This window comes from Tursiops truncatus, chromosome 4 (genome assembly GCF_011762595.2).
Source record: "Tursiops truncatus isolate mTurTru1 chromosome 4, mTurTru1.mat.Y, whole genome shotgun sequence".
NCBI lineage: Eukaryota > Metazoa > Chordata > Mammalia > Artiodactyla > Delphinidae > Tursiops > Tursiops truncatus.
In genome coordinates, this window is record NC_047037.1 from 118,529,593 (window position 1) to 118,543,523 (window position 13,931).

At 39.2% G+C, this 13,931-nt stretch overlaps 1 protein-coding gene across 10 annotated transcripts in view; it reads left to right on the plus strand.

Moving 5' to 3' along the window:
• The window catches only part of CHODL (chondrolectin), a 348,559-nt gene that overhangs the window by 170,266 nt on the left and 164,362 nt on the right, over nt 1–13,931 (plus strand). For all 10 annotated transcript variants that reach the window (XM_073804400.1, XM_073804394.1, XM_073804401.1 and 7 more), the window contains one exon: nt 7,305–7,356. The gene's annotated coding sequence lies outside the window, so the exon portion shown is untranslated. The remainder of the gene's footprint in view (nt 1–7,304; nt 7,357–13,931) is intronic.

Here is a 13,931-nt window from a genome sequence, read left to right on the forward strand (position 1 = left end):
CCAAATTCATTGATTAGCTCTAGTAGTTTTCTGGTAGCATCTTTAGGATTCTCTATGTATAGTGTCATGTCATCTGCAAACAGTGACAGCTTTACTTCTTCTTTTCCAATTTGAAATCAGTTTATTTCCTTTTCTTCTCTGATTGCTGTAGCTAAAACTTCCAAAACTATGTTGAATAAGAGTGGTAAGAGTGGGCAACCTTGTCTTGTTCCTGATCTTAGTGGAAATGCTTTCAGTTTTTCACCACTGAGGGCAATGTTGGCTGTGGGTTTGTCATATATGGCCTTTATTATGTTGAGGTGAGTTCCCTCTATGCCTACTTTCTGCAAGGTTTTTATCATAAATGGGTGTTGAACTTGTCGAAAGTTTTCTCTGCATCTATTGAGATGATCATATGTTTTTTCTCCTTCAATTTGTTAATATGGTGTATCACGTTGATTGATTTGTGTATATTGAAGAATCCTTGCATTCCTGGGATAAACCCCACTTGATCATGGTGTATGATCCTTTTAATGTGCTGTTGGATTCTGTTTGCTAGCATTTTGTTGAGGATTTTTGCATTTATGTTCATCAGTGATATTGGCCTCTAGTTTTCTTTCTTTGTGACATCCTTGTCTGGTTTTGGTATCAGGGTGATGGTGGCCTTGTAGAATGAATTTGGGAGTGTTCCTTCCTCTGCTATATTTTACAAGAGTTTGAGAAGGATAGGTGTTAGCTCTTCTCTAAATGTCTGACAGAATTCGCCTGTGAAGCCATCTGGTCCTGGGCTTTTGTTTGTTGATGGATTTTTAATCACAGTTTCAATTTCAGTGCTTGTTATTGGTCGGTTCATATTTTCTGTTTCTTCCTGATTCAGTCTTGGCAGATTGTGCCTTTCTAAGAATTTGTCCATTTCTTCCAGGTTGTCCATTTTATTGGCATAGAATTTCTTGTAGTAATCTCTCATGATCTTTTGTATTTCTGCAGTGTCAGTTGTTACTTCTCCTTTTTCATTTCAAATTGTATTGATTTGAGTCTTCTCCCTCTCCCTTTTTTCTTGATGAGTCTGGCTAATGGTTTATCAATTTTGTTTATCTTCTCAAAGAACCAGCTTTTAGTTTTATTGATCTTTGCTATCATTTCCTTCATTTCTTTTTCATTTATTTCTGATATGATTTTTATGATTTCTTTCCTTCTGCTAACTTTGGGGTTTTTTTGTTCTTCTTTCTCTAATTGCTTTAGGTGAAAGGTTAGGTTGTTTATTTGAGATGTTTCCTGTTTCTTAAGGTGGGATTGTATTGCTATAAACTTCGGTCTTAGAACTGCTTTTGCTGCATCCCATAGGTATTGGGTCGCTGTGTCTCCATTGTCATTTGTTTCTAGGTATTTTTTTATTTTCTCTTTGATTTCTTCAGTGATCACTTCGTTATTAAGTAGTGAATTGTTTAGCCTCCATGTGTTTGTATTTTTTACAGATCTTTTCCTGTAATTGATATCGAGTCTCATAGCATTGTAGTTGGAAAAGATACTTGATACAATTTCAATTTTCTTAAATTTACCAAGGCTTGATTTGTGACCCAAGATATGATCTATCCTGGAGAATGTTCCATGAGCACTTGAGAAAAATGTGTATTCTGTTGTTTTTGGATGGAATGTCCTATAAATATCAATTAAGTCCATCTTGTTTAATGTATCATTTAAAGCTTGTGTTTCCTTATTTATTTTCATTTTGGATGATCTGTCCGTTGGTGAAAGTGGGGTGTTAAAGTCCCCTACTATGAATGTGTTACTGTTGATTTCCCCTTTTATGGCTGTTAGTACTTGCCTTATGTATTGAGGTGCTCCTATGTTGGGTGCATAAATATTTACAATTGTTATATCTTCTTCTTGGATCGATCCTTTCATCATTATGTAGTGTCCTTCTTTGTCTCTTCTAACAGTCTTTATTTTAAAGTCTATTTTGTCTGATATGAGAATTGCTACTCCAGCTTTCTTTTGGTTTCCATTTGCATGGAATATCTTTTTCCATCCCCTTACTTTCAGTCTGTATGTGTCTCTAGGTCTGAAGTGGGCCTCTTGTAGACAGCAAATATATGGGTCTTGTTTTTGTATCCATTCAGCCAATCTGTGTCTTTTGGTGGGAGCATTTAGTCCATTTACATTTAAGGTAATTATCGATATGTATGTTCCTATTCCCATTTTCTTAATTGTTTTGGGTTCATTATTGTAGGTCTTTTCCTTCTCTTGTGTTTCTTGCCTATAGAAGTTCCTTTAGCATTTGTTGTAAAGCTGGTTTTGTGGTGCTGAACTCTATCAATCAGGTTTTGCTTGTCTGTAAAGGTTTTAATTTCTCCATCAAATCTGAATGAGATCCTTGCTGGGTAGAGTAATCTTGGTTGCAGGTTTTTCTCCTTCATCACTTTAAATATGTCCTGCCAGTCCCTTCTGGCTTGCAGAGTTTCTGCTGAAAGATCAGCTGTTAACCTTATGGGGATTCCCTTGTGTGTTATTTGTTGTTTTTCCCTTGCTGCTTTTAATATGTTTTCTTTGTATTTAATTTTTGACAGTTTGATTAATATGTGTCTTGGTGTATTTCTCCTTGGATATACCCTGTATGGGACTCTCTGTGCTTCCTGGACTTGATTAACTATTTTCTTTCCCATATTAGGGAAGTTTTCAACTATAATCTCTTCAAATATTTTCTCAGTCCCTTTCTTTTTCTCTTCTTCTTCTGGAACCCCTATAATTCAAATGTTGCTGTGTTTAATGTTGTCCCAGAGTTCTCTGAGACTGTCCTCAGTTCTTTTCATTCTTTTTTCTTTATTCTGCTCTGCAGTAGTTATTTCCACTATTTTATCTCCCAGGTCACTTATCCGTTCTTCTGCCTCAGTTTTTCTGCTATTGATCCCATCTAGAGTATTTTTAATTTCATTTATTGTGTTCTTCATCATTGCTTCTTTCATCTTTAGTTCTTCTATGTCCTTGTTAAATGTTTCTTGCATTTTGTCTATTCTATTTCCAAGATTTTGGATCATCTTTGCTATCATTATTCTGAATTCTTTTTCAGGTAGACTGCCTATTTCCTCTTCATTTGTCACATCTGGTGGGTTTTTATCTTGCTCCTTCATCTGTTGTGTGTTTTTTTGTCTTCTCATTTTGCTTATCTTACTGTGTTTTGGGTCTCCTTTTTGCAGGCTGCAGGTTCGCAGTTCCCGTTGTTTTTGGTGTCTGTCCCCAGTGGCTAAGGTTGGTTCAGTGGGTTGTGTAGGCTTCCTGGTGGAGGGGACTAGTGCCTGTGTTCTGGTGGATGAGGCTGGATCTTGTCTTTCTGGTGGGCAGGTCCATGTCTGGTGGTGTGTTTTGGGATGTCTGTGGACTTATGATTTTAGGCAGCCTCTCTGCCAATGGGTGGGGTTGTGTTCCTGTCTTGCTAGTTGTTTGGCATAGAATGTCCACACTGTAGCTTGCTGGTCGTTGAGTGAAGCTGGGTGCTGGTGTTGAGATGGAGATCTCTGGGATATTTTCGCTGTTTGATATCACGTGGAGCTGGGAGGTCTCTTGTGGATCAGTGTCGTGAAGTTGGCTCTCCCACTTCAGAGGCACAGCACTGACTCCTGGCTGCAGCACCAAGAGCCTTTCATCCACACGGCTCAGAATAAAAGGGAGAAAAAGTAGAAAGGAAGAATTAGTAGAAGTAGAAAGAAAGAGAGAGAGAAAGAAAGAAAGAAAGGAGGGAGGGAGGGAGGAAGGAAGGAAGGAGGGAAGGAAGGAAAAAAGAAAGGAGATAAAGTAAAATAAAATAAAGTAAGATAAAATATAATACAGTTATTAAAATAAAAAAAAATTAAGAGAAAAAACAAACAAACAAAAAAAAACGGACGGATAGAACCCTAGGACAAATGGTGGAAGCAAAGCTATACAGACAAAATCTCACACAGAAGCATACACATACACACTCACAAAAAGAGGAAAAGGGGAAAAAAATCATAAATCTTTCTCTCAAAGTTCACCTCCTTAATTTGGGATGATTCATTGTCTGTTCATGTATTCCACAGATGCAGGGTACATCAAGTTGACTGTGGAGCTTTAATCTGCTGCTTCTGAAGCTGCTGGGAGAGATTTCCCTTCCTCTTCTTTGTTCTCACAGCTGCCAGGGGCTCAGATTTGTATTTGCTCCCGCCTCTGCGTGTAGGTCGCTGGAGGATGTCTGTTCTTCGCTCAGGCAGGACGGGGTTAAAGGAGCCGCTGATTCGGGGGCTCTGGCTCACTCAGGCCGGCGGGAGGGAGGGGCACGGAGTGCGGGGCGAGCCTGCGGCGGCAGAGGCCAGCATGACGTTGCACCCGCCTGAGGCGCGCTGTGCGTTCTCTCGGGGAAGTTGTCCCTGGATCCCCGGACCTTGGCAATGGCGGGCTGCACAGGCTCCCTGGCAGGGGGTTAGTGACCTGTGCTCGCACACAGGCTTCTTGGTGGCGGCAGCAGCAGCCTTAGCGTCTCATGCCGGTCTCTGGGGCCCGTGATTTTAGCCTCGGCTCACGCCCGTCTCTGGAGCTCCTTTAAGCAGCGCTCTTAATCCCCTCTCCTCACGCACCAGGAAACAAAGAGGTAAGAAAAAGTCTGGCTCTTCGGCAGGTCCAGACTTTTCCCCAGACTCCCTCCCGGCTAGTCGTGGTGCACTAACCCCCTGCAGGCTGTGTTCAGGCCGCCAACCCCAGTTCTCTCCCCGCGCTTCGACCGAAGCCCGAGCCTCAACTCTCAGCCCCGCCCACCTGGCGGGTGAGCAGACAAGCCCCTCAGGCTGGTGAGTGCCGGTCGACCCTGATCCTCTGTGCGGGAGTCTCTCTGCTTTGCCCTCCATACACCTGTTGCTGTGCTCTGCTCCGGGGCTCCGAAGATTTCCCCCTCCGCCACCCGCAGTCTCCACCTGCAAAGGGGCTTCCTAGTGTGTGGAAACCTTTCCTCCTTCACAGCTCCCTCCCACCGGTGCAGGTCCCGTCCCTATTCTTTTGTCTCTGTTTATTCTTTTTTCTTTTGCCCTACCCCGGTACATGGGAGGTTTCTTGCCTTTTAGGAGGTCTGAGGTCTTCTGCCAGTGTTCAGTAGGTGTTCTGTAGGAGTTGTTCCACGTGTAGATGTATTTCTGGTGTATCTGTGGGGAGGAAGGTCATCTCCACGTCTTCCTCTTCCTCCATTTTCCCGGAAGCCCCCTAGATTTTTTGATGATGACCATTCTGACTGGTGTGAGGTGATATGTCTTTGTAGTTTTGATTTGCATTTCTCTAATAATTAGTGATGTTGAGCATCTTTTCATGTGTTTGTTGGCAATCTGTATGTCTTCTTTGGTGAAATGTCTATTTAAGTCTTCTGCCCATTTTTTGATTGGGTTGTTTGTTTGTTTGTTTTTGTTTTGATATTGAGCTACCATATGACCCAGCAATCCCACTCCTGGGCATATACCTGGAGAAAACTGTAATTCAAAAAGCTACATGCACCCCTGTGTTCATTGCAGCACTATTTACAATAGCTAGGACATGGAAGCAACCTAAATGTCCATCAACAGAGGAATGGATAAAAAAGATGTGGTACATATATACAATGGAATATTACTTAGCCATAAAAAGAAATGAAATTGTGCCATTTGCAGAGACGTGGATGGACCTAGAGACTGTCATACAGAGTGAAGTAAGTCAGAAAGAGAAAAACAAATACCGTGTGCTAACATATATATGGAATCTAAAAAAAAAAAGAGAAAATGGTCTGAAGAACCTAGGGGCAAGTCGGGAATAAAGATGCAGACCTACTAGAGAATGGACTTGAGGATACGGGGCGGGGGCAGGAAGGGTAACCTGGGACAAAGTGAGAGAGTGGCATGGACATGTATACACTAACAAGTGTAAAATAGATAGCTAGTGGGAAGCAGCCACATAGCACAGGGAGATCAGCTCAGTGCTTTGTGACCACCTAGAAGGGTGGGATAGGGAGGGTGGGAGGGATATGCAAGAGGGAGGGGTTATGGGGATATATGTATACATATAGCTGATTCACTTTGTTATACAGCAGAAACTTAACATCGTAAAGAAATTATACTCCAATAAAGATGTTAAAAAACAAACAAACAAAAAAAAAGAATGAGGAGTTGCCATCTTTACAACTGCTGCCATGGGCATGTACTCTCTCCCCTCTAAGACTCACCTATATAGTGGGACTAATAATACTCATGTATAATACCATGACAAATAAAATGGAATAAAACAGTTCATATGCCTTAAAAAAAAAAAAAGTAGTGGTCTTAAGATTTTTACTCCAATTTTGTAACTTCCGGCAAGTTAATGAGTGTTTTAAGACCTCTGTTTACTCAGTAGTAAATTGAGGATATTGGATTAGAGATGGCTATGCATTTTTTGTGTAGGTTTAAAACAATACAATCTTTATTCTAGTTTTAAAATTGTTTTGTTTTTCTTAATGAGAATCCCCATGGTGTCTTAATTTTCACCCTGCCTCTATTTTTTTTTTTCTATTTTCTTATTCCTATCCTATAGTCAGTTTTAGGATTTTTTTCAGTACTAAATGTTAATGTTCCTGTTAATACCCAAGAAGCTGGAAGGTATATATTTGAATATTTTTGTGGTTAAAAAGGATGCCTGACCTGCATTTGAAATACGTCATCCTAACAATAGAAAATATGTCAATACTGAAAAACAGGAAGATAAAAAATGAAGCCAATAGCTATATTTTTCAACACCATTGTCTGTTTCCATTTACCACAAATTTTTTGCTGATGTCTATGTTTGTGAGGATATAAGAAAGTTTCCCATCCAAGGTTAGGAGCATTAATGAAATTACTGTGTAGCAGTCTTTGAAAAATGAGAAAAATCCGCCTTTGGTTTCCGTAATGAAATCTATATTTGCTTGGTCATGGTCCAAATCGGTTTTGAAAAGTATATATCTAATTGAAGCAGATAAAGTTGTCCAAAACTTAATAAGGATAAAAAAGAAGGAAAATTTAAAGAGAAAATTTCCAGTTAAAGATGAGTGTTGATTACTCAGGTCCAAGAATTAATACTGATGAATATTATACAATTCAGCAAATCTTGCCAGGATAAAGAGATATTTGAGTGTAAGCTCAGTATCACAGGAGATGGATAGCTGCTTTGTAACTTGCATTTTATGTCTGCTCTCATCCCCTAGTCTATACTCTTAGGGTAAAACTTTCCTTCAATCAAACAGACCTTCCCATTCTAGGGAGATTATTCTTTACAGCTGCTTGATTTTTATCCTTGTCAATCACCTAAAGTAATGCCCAACACTTTTTTTTTTTTCATTTCAGGATTCTGCCTGATGTTCCTTTACCTGAATATTTTCTAGAACTGCTCTTCACAGTAAGTTCCTGTATAGTGCACTGCACACTGAATGTAAGTTTTGGCTGGATTTTAACTGTACGAGGAAACTGAGTATATGTTAGCTACATCAATGTTATGAGGTGGGACTTGAGGGGGAAGTAGGCAACATCTACTATTCCATCATCTATATGAATAAAAGTGTAAATGGAAGCTTATTTTTATTCTAGTTTATATAGAATGTATTCTTTTGCTCAATTTTGAGAAGGTTTTAAATTGACTAATGATATCTTTAAAAATGGATGTTTAGAAAAACTCACTAAAAAAAGTGCAAGGTATATATTTTGAAGCTCTAAAGAAATACCTGTTGCTCTTTAAAATTGTCTAACTCGTTTATTGATTTCATAGTTTTTAGGCAAGTAGGATTGGTCATAAAAATGAACATGAGAGATCAGCTAAGGTCTAAAGAATGATCGGGAAGAGGAATATAATATTTTAATTGGAAAGGATGGAACTTAATATCAATGCCCACTGCCATGAGCTACATCACTTTAGCAGTTAAGGGGGCTAATGAACATTTTGCTGATAGAAACACTTTCTGGATTTCTTGTCTGAGTAGCAAGATAGAACTATTTAGTGCAGGAAGGGACAACTATAGTAAATGGGATACTATAAAACTTAAAGCCAGAATTAGAATTGAAGGTAACAATATTAATTTCCTTGGCATACATTTCTGCTTTCTCATCCTGAAGTTTTATTTTGGCATGAAGGTAGCAATAACACTAAGCCCTCCACTGGAATCCAAGCTGAAGATAGATTATTTTGTCTTTAAAAATTTCATTGTAAAGGACTAAGTATGGAATAGATGAAAAAGTATTTTACTTTAATGGTAAGAGTGTCCCTTTTGGAGTCAGAGAACCCAGATTGGAGACACAGTTTCATTGTTTGTAGCCTTTTCTTTTATAAAATAGAAACAATAAGATTTATTTCAATGTATGGTTTTAAGAATGAAAGATATGAGAAAGTGTGACATTTTTTAAGCTATAAGCTTTTATACAAAAATCAGATATTAAAAGAACAAAAAGACTTTGACATTTTGTCTACTTAAAAAATAGTTTCACAGTATAAACATCCTAGTCTCTCACTGGAGGCACTATGAAATTAGGGGGTGTTAAGGCAATATGAGTTTGACTCCTGATTTGAATACATGTTAGCTAAAGGAACCAATCAATTTATTTAATGTCTTTTCTGGTTATCTATTGCTGTGTAAAATACTGTCGAGAAACCAAGTGGCTTAAAACAACAATTCTGTCATATCTCATGATTTTGTGGGTCAGGAATTTGAGTGGGCACAGCTGGTGATTCCTTAGCGCCAGGTGGCACTGGCTGTCTCTCAGTGGTATTTGGGTGGTGGGTGGGCTGCTGTGGGGAGGCCACAATGGCTTCTTGTGAATATCTGGCACCATATTGGAGATGGCTGGAAGACTGGGCTCAGCTAGGGCTGTGGAAAAGCACGCCAGTGTCTGACATCTTCACCATGTCAGTCTCAGGGGAACTGCACTCCTTGCATGGAAGCTAGCTTTTCCCAGAGTGAACCTCCCAACGGACCCAGGCAGGAACTGCAAGCCTTCTTGTGACTTAGCCTTAGAAGTTCCAGAACTTCTGTCACTTTCTTTTCATCAAGGGAGACACAAAGTCCAATCAAAATTCAAGAGGAAGGGGAATAGACTCTACCTCTTAATCTATCATGGTGCCTTCCAGCTTCAGCTTTCCCCTTCCGTAAAACTTACCCTCAATGAGATTATGTCTTTAAAGTGGCTCTCGTAGAATCTTACCAAAGAAAAGTTCCTTCTCTTTTCTTCTTCATGCATCTGGAGATTATATTTCCCAATGTCACTAGGATACCTGGAAACCACTGAAGTAAACATAACTGCCTCCTGAGCATTCCAAATAGTAGAAGTGAATTTATGTACTGTAATCACAGAAGTACACGAGGCTCAGATCATGTAGTCTCTAACTTACCAATTTAAACTCTCCAATTCTCAGAGTTACTTGTTTTTCCAGCCTACAGCAGATTAGAAAGAAAAAATTAAAAGAAAGTTGGACTACTAAAAATAAAAAAACACAATTGAAGAACCTGGAAGCCAAGGGGAAGAAAAAGGATAAAAAAACAGGGCACTACAGCTCTAGCATTCTGGGACTTTTTAACGGTATAATAGAAGGCTATCAGGACCTCAGTAACTATTGTTTTATACCCCAAGTTACCAATTGCTGTTCCTAATGATTTCAGGAACACAAGTTTAAATTTTGTTTCGTGTCACCTGTAAGTATGAGAGAATGTATAATCTATTTTAGAAAGATTTTTAACTTTGCGAGTTAACACGTGCATCGCATGTAAAGTATAAGTTTCAAGATTTCCAACTCACAGGGTTTCTCCTTCCCTAATGGTGCTGTATAATTGGTATGTTTCAGTATGATGTTTATAACAGGATATGGAAAGTGTCTATCATTTTTTGGCTGCCTAGCAGCTGAACCTTGTTTTGATATTTTTGGAGTTATTTACCTTGAATTTTGGTGAAATTCAGAGAGCACCTTCCAATAAGAAGTTGAAAAGGGCAGATATTCCCTCTCCCAGCCTTCTGGGCAACAAGGGGTATAGCCATGTCATAGGCTTAACTAGTTGTTCCGTGTGAGGAATCATGATCCAGTGATATAAAGAATCAGGGCAGCAGAGGGTAGGACAGCAGCAGCCTCCAGCGGTCGTGGCCAGCTGTCATAGAGCAAGCTGCGATGTACACACCAGACTGGTTTTGTTGCAGGATTTTACCTTAATCCTGACTGATGCCTGCCTTATTATTTGTGCGTTTTCCAAGCCATGTTCTCCAGTGTTCCCCGCAATTCTGTGACTTACTTGAATATCATTTCGCTATCTATCCTTGCTTAAATCAGAGTTGGATTCTATTGCTTGAATTAAGAATCCTGATCGTTATGGAACTTACTGTCAAGAGGATTTGCAGGCCATAGACCCATAGGGATATAGTGGCAGCGGTTCTCGATTCTGGCTCTACATTAGAATCCCCTGGAATGTTTGGAAAATACCAATGCTCAAGCCAACCCAGGTCAATCGCATTGAATGTCCAGGGGTAGGATCCAGGTATTGATACCTAAAAAATATTCAGGTGATTCTAATGCGAGAATTAATATAGAAAAAGCTATTTACTGACTTATGAAGATGGGAATATTGAAGGATGGTAACCTGTCCATCTATCCCCAGATTATGTCCCCTAAGAAGGCCCAGAATATATTTCTTTCACTAAGGCTTTGGGTGACTACAAGTGTTCTTGAAAATCACTTTCATAACTGTTCTCTCTAAGCCAGAAATAATGGAAACATTGCCACTGAAGTGGATTCTCTGACTCCAGTGGAGGTAACAGGATCCAAGGTAGCAGCTTCCAACTAGCCATATCTAACTTCTAGGATCAAAGGAGGGCACAGTTATTGTCATAGTCTGCAAGCCCTGCCTGATGACAATAATGATTAGTCCAGCTGGGATCTTTGGTATTGCCAAACTAATCATGGGATCCTTGGACCAAAATGGATGAGAAACCTACAAATTTCGTATTTGATTTGTATAACTGGAAAATTTCCAGGTCTGGTGAACAGAAATCTAACTTGATTCATCTTTTGACAGTCATAGATCTATGTTCAATTTCCAGACCTAAGTTAGTTCACACACCCAGAGACCTTGAATAAAAAATAGCACCTTTGAGGGTACAACCTTCGATAACATGATAGTACAAACAGAGTCTCTGACTCCTAGCCTTTTTCAGGGGTCCTTGGTCATTTACCAGGTAGCTCAAAGGTCCTTGGTTGGCACAGGGAAAAGGGCTATACAAAGACTTCAAAAGTTTTTTGTTGTTGTTGCTGTTACTAGATCTGTGTTAATTCTAATTTCTGGGGACCCAGAACACCCTGAGAGTCAGAACACAAATGGAATCTTGGTTCATCTGCCATATGCCAGGCCCTGTGAGACCTTGACACCACCCTATTTTTCTGCACTCAGGATATGCTTAGCAATAGGCAGAATCCACTCTTCTATTTCCTGCCCTAGAGAACAAGAGCTGTTATGCTAAAGAGGACTAAGTGGAAATTTCTGGAGCTCTGCCTCCCTAATAAATAGTACATCTATAGTACATCTAAGGGAAATACAAATATCAGTGCCATTTTTGGTCTTGAAAGAAACAGGGGTAATGAGTTCTTCACATTTCCTTTTAATCTGCCAGCTTGCCTATTGCTTACAGGGGTTGGATATGAACTTTGAGAATGGTAGTGAATTGCTGGAAGCTTAATCAGATTGTTACTCCTATAGCAGCTGCAGTTTCCAGATGTGGCCTCTTAATGGGAGCAAATAAATAGAGCACCTAGCTACTGGTATGCAGCTATTGGTCTGGCTAACCTTTCTTCCTCTACCCCAAAAGCAGAAAATATAAGATACATTCTGCTTTAGTCTTGAAAAGACATATAAGTAACAGAGGGTAAAGGCAAATCTCAGAAAAAAAAGGGACTTATAAACTTTGTGTTAACAGTACTAGGCCACAGCAGGACATGAAAAACAAATTGTGCAAGTAACTTGGATGTGTCTGTTTTGCTGCAATGCCATCCTTCCCTCAATTTCCATCTTTTAGCCTCATGAAGAGTTGCTAGGAAAAGTGGGCCTAGCATTATGGAAGTGTACTGTTGCAGTATAATAGCTGACTTCACAGTTTGCTTTGAAGGAAAATGGAAAAGAAAATCTTCCCACTGGACAGAACCTGGAGCAAAACACTCCATGTCCGTATCGCCTGGACAGAGAGATGGCCTGATCTGAGTAGCTATATTGTTTCCTGGGCCATGGCTAATAGTTTGGTGGTGAAGTTAAGGAAATTAAAAGAAGAATTAAAAAAGAAGTGAAATGTATAATGAATATGTATTTGGATGTAAGACTCTTTTTATTCCACACAAAAGCTCATCAGAAGGCCCCTAGTGGAGAAAACTGTTGATAAGCTTGTGGAAAATATGACCCTAAAGTAGAAATATAATCATAGGTTGATTATTTTAGACACTTCTACTGTGTAAAATAGTTAGTTACTCTGCACTGAAATTTGCTTGCCCTGCTTTTCATGCATTTGCCAGACCATGAACTTACTGATTTCCTTTTACAACATCATGAAGTTTGCACACAATCTTGCTCCTGACCAAGGAACTCAATTTACTGGGCAGTTGCCCATCAGATTCATGGATTTTACCATATACCCCACGATCTACTAGCTGTTGACCTTTAAGGATGGGGGAATGGTTAAATGATTATCATGTCTGCTAAGAGGTCACAGTTGCATATTTAGGATATTGTCCTCTAGGATGCATTGATACTCTTAACCAGCAGCTAATACAGGGTGTCGTGTCACTCATGAATAGAGGAACTAGTGGATGGAATTGGGAGCTGCATGTTCTCAGTGACATCTGATTATGGCTAGAAATATTTCCTGTCCCTAAAACACTATACTCTACTAGTGCAGAGGTGTTTGTACTCAAGGGAGAAATGTTTCTACCAGGGACACAGCAAGTTCTATGTTGAATTAGAAGATAAAACTTCTGCCTAGCCATTTTGGACTCCTCAAGCCACTGAATTATCATTCAAAAAGGAGGGCTATGAAGCTGGCTCTTATGATTGATCTTCACCATCAAGGGTAATAACATATGTGATATACATTAAAGGATGGGAAGTCTCTGAATAGAACTCATCTAATATTTTGGCTGCTCTCTAGTACTTCCTTGGCAAGTGGTCTAATTTAATGCTATTCCAACAGAGCCTTTTATAAATTAGAATTTGATTAGTCTACTGGGAAAACTAACTGGCTAGCTGATGGGAAAAAATTATAAGAAGGGAGTCATAAAAATAAAAACACCTTTATGAATAGCTATAGAAATAAGATTGTAGTTTTCTCCTACATTTTCTTCTTTGCCATATAGGAGTGTGTGTATGTATGTGTGTTATGTATGTGTATATACATGTGTGTTTCCTTTTATTTCCTTTTTCTTTCTGTCACTTTTATATCAGGTAGTTTGGTGGTTGTTCAATTTACAGTTTAGTACACATGTCACAGAATATTGAAATAGGATCATGGCAGACCTATAGTTGCAAGAGATCCAGGATTTAATGGATGTTGATTAAAATTTGGATCATCCCTCCTTAAATAAAGGCTATAGGTGTTTTCAGCATTTAGGCGATAGTTATGGTATTAATTATGTGGCAGCATTTTTTAAACCTGAAAAATTTGAAGAAGGTCTCATGTGGATATTGTACAGTCTAAGGGATGAATTGTACTAATTATTTGGTTTTTTCCCCTGGAAATCATCTTAATTCTCCTTCTTATATTTGGGAATCTCTTGAGTGTTGGTAGACAACAGAGTGTCACTTCCTCCCTTTACAGAATCTGAGAATTGGATACTTAGTGGTCTAGCCATTCTTCCAGCTAGAATGGGAACATGTGATGTAGGCTTGTTTGCAGTCACCATGGGATTGTATGGGTAATTATTTATTTTAAAAAAATTCACCCCTTTAAAGTATACACTTCAGT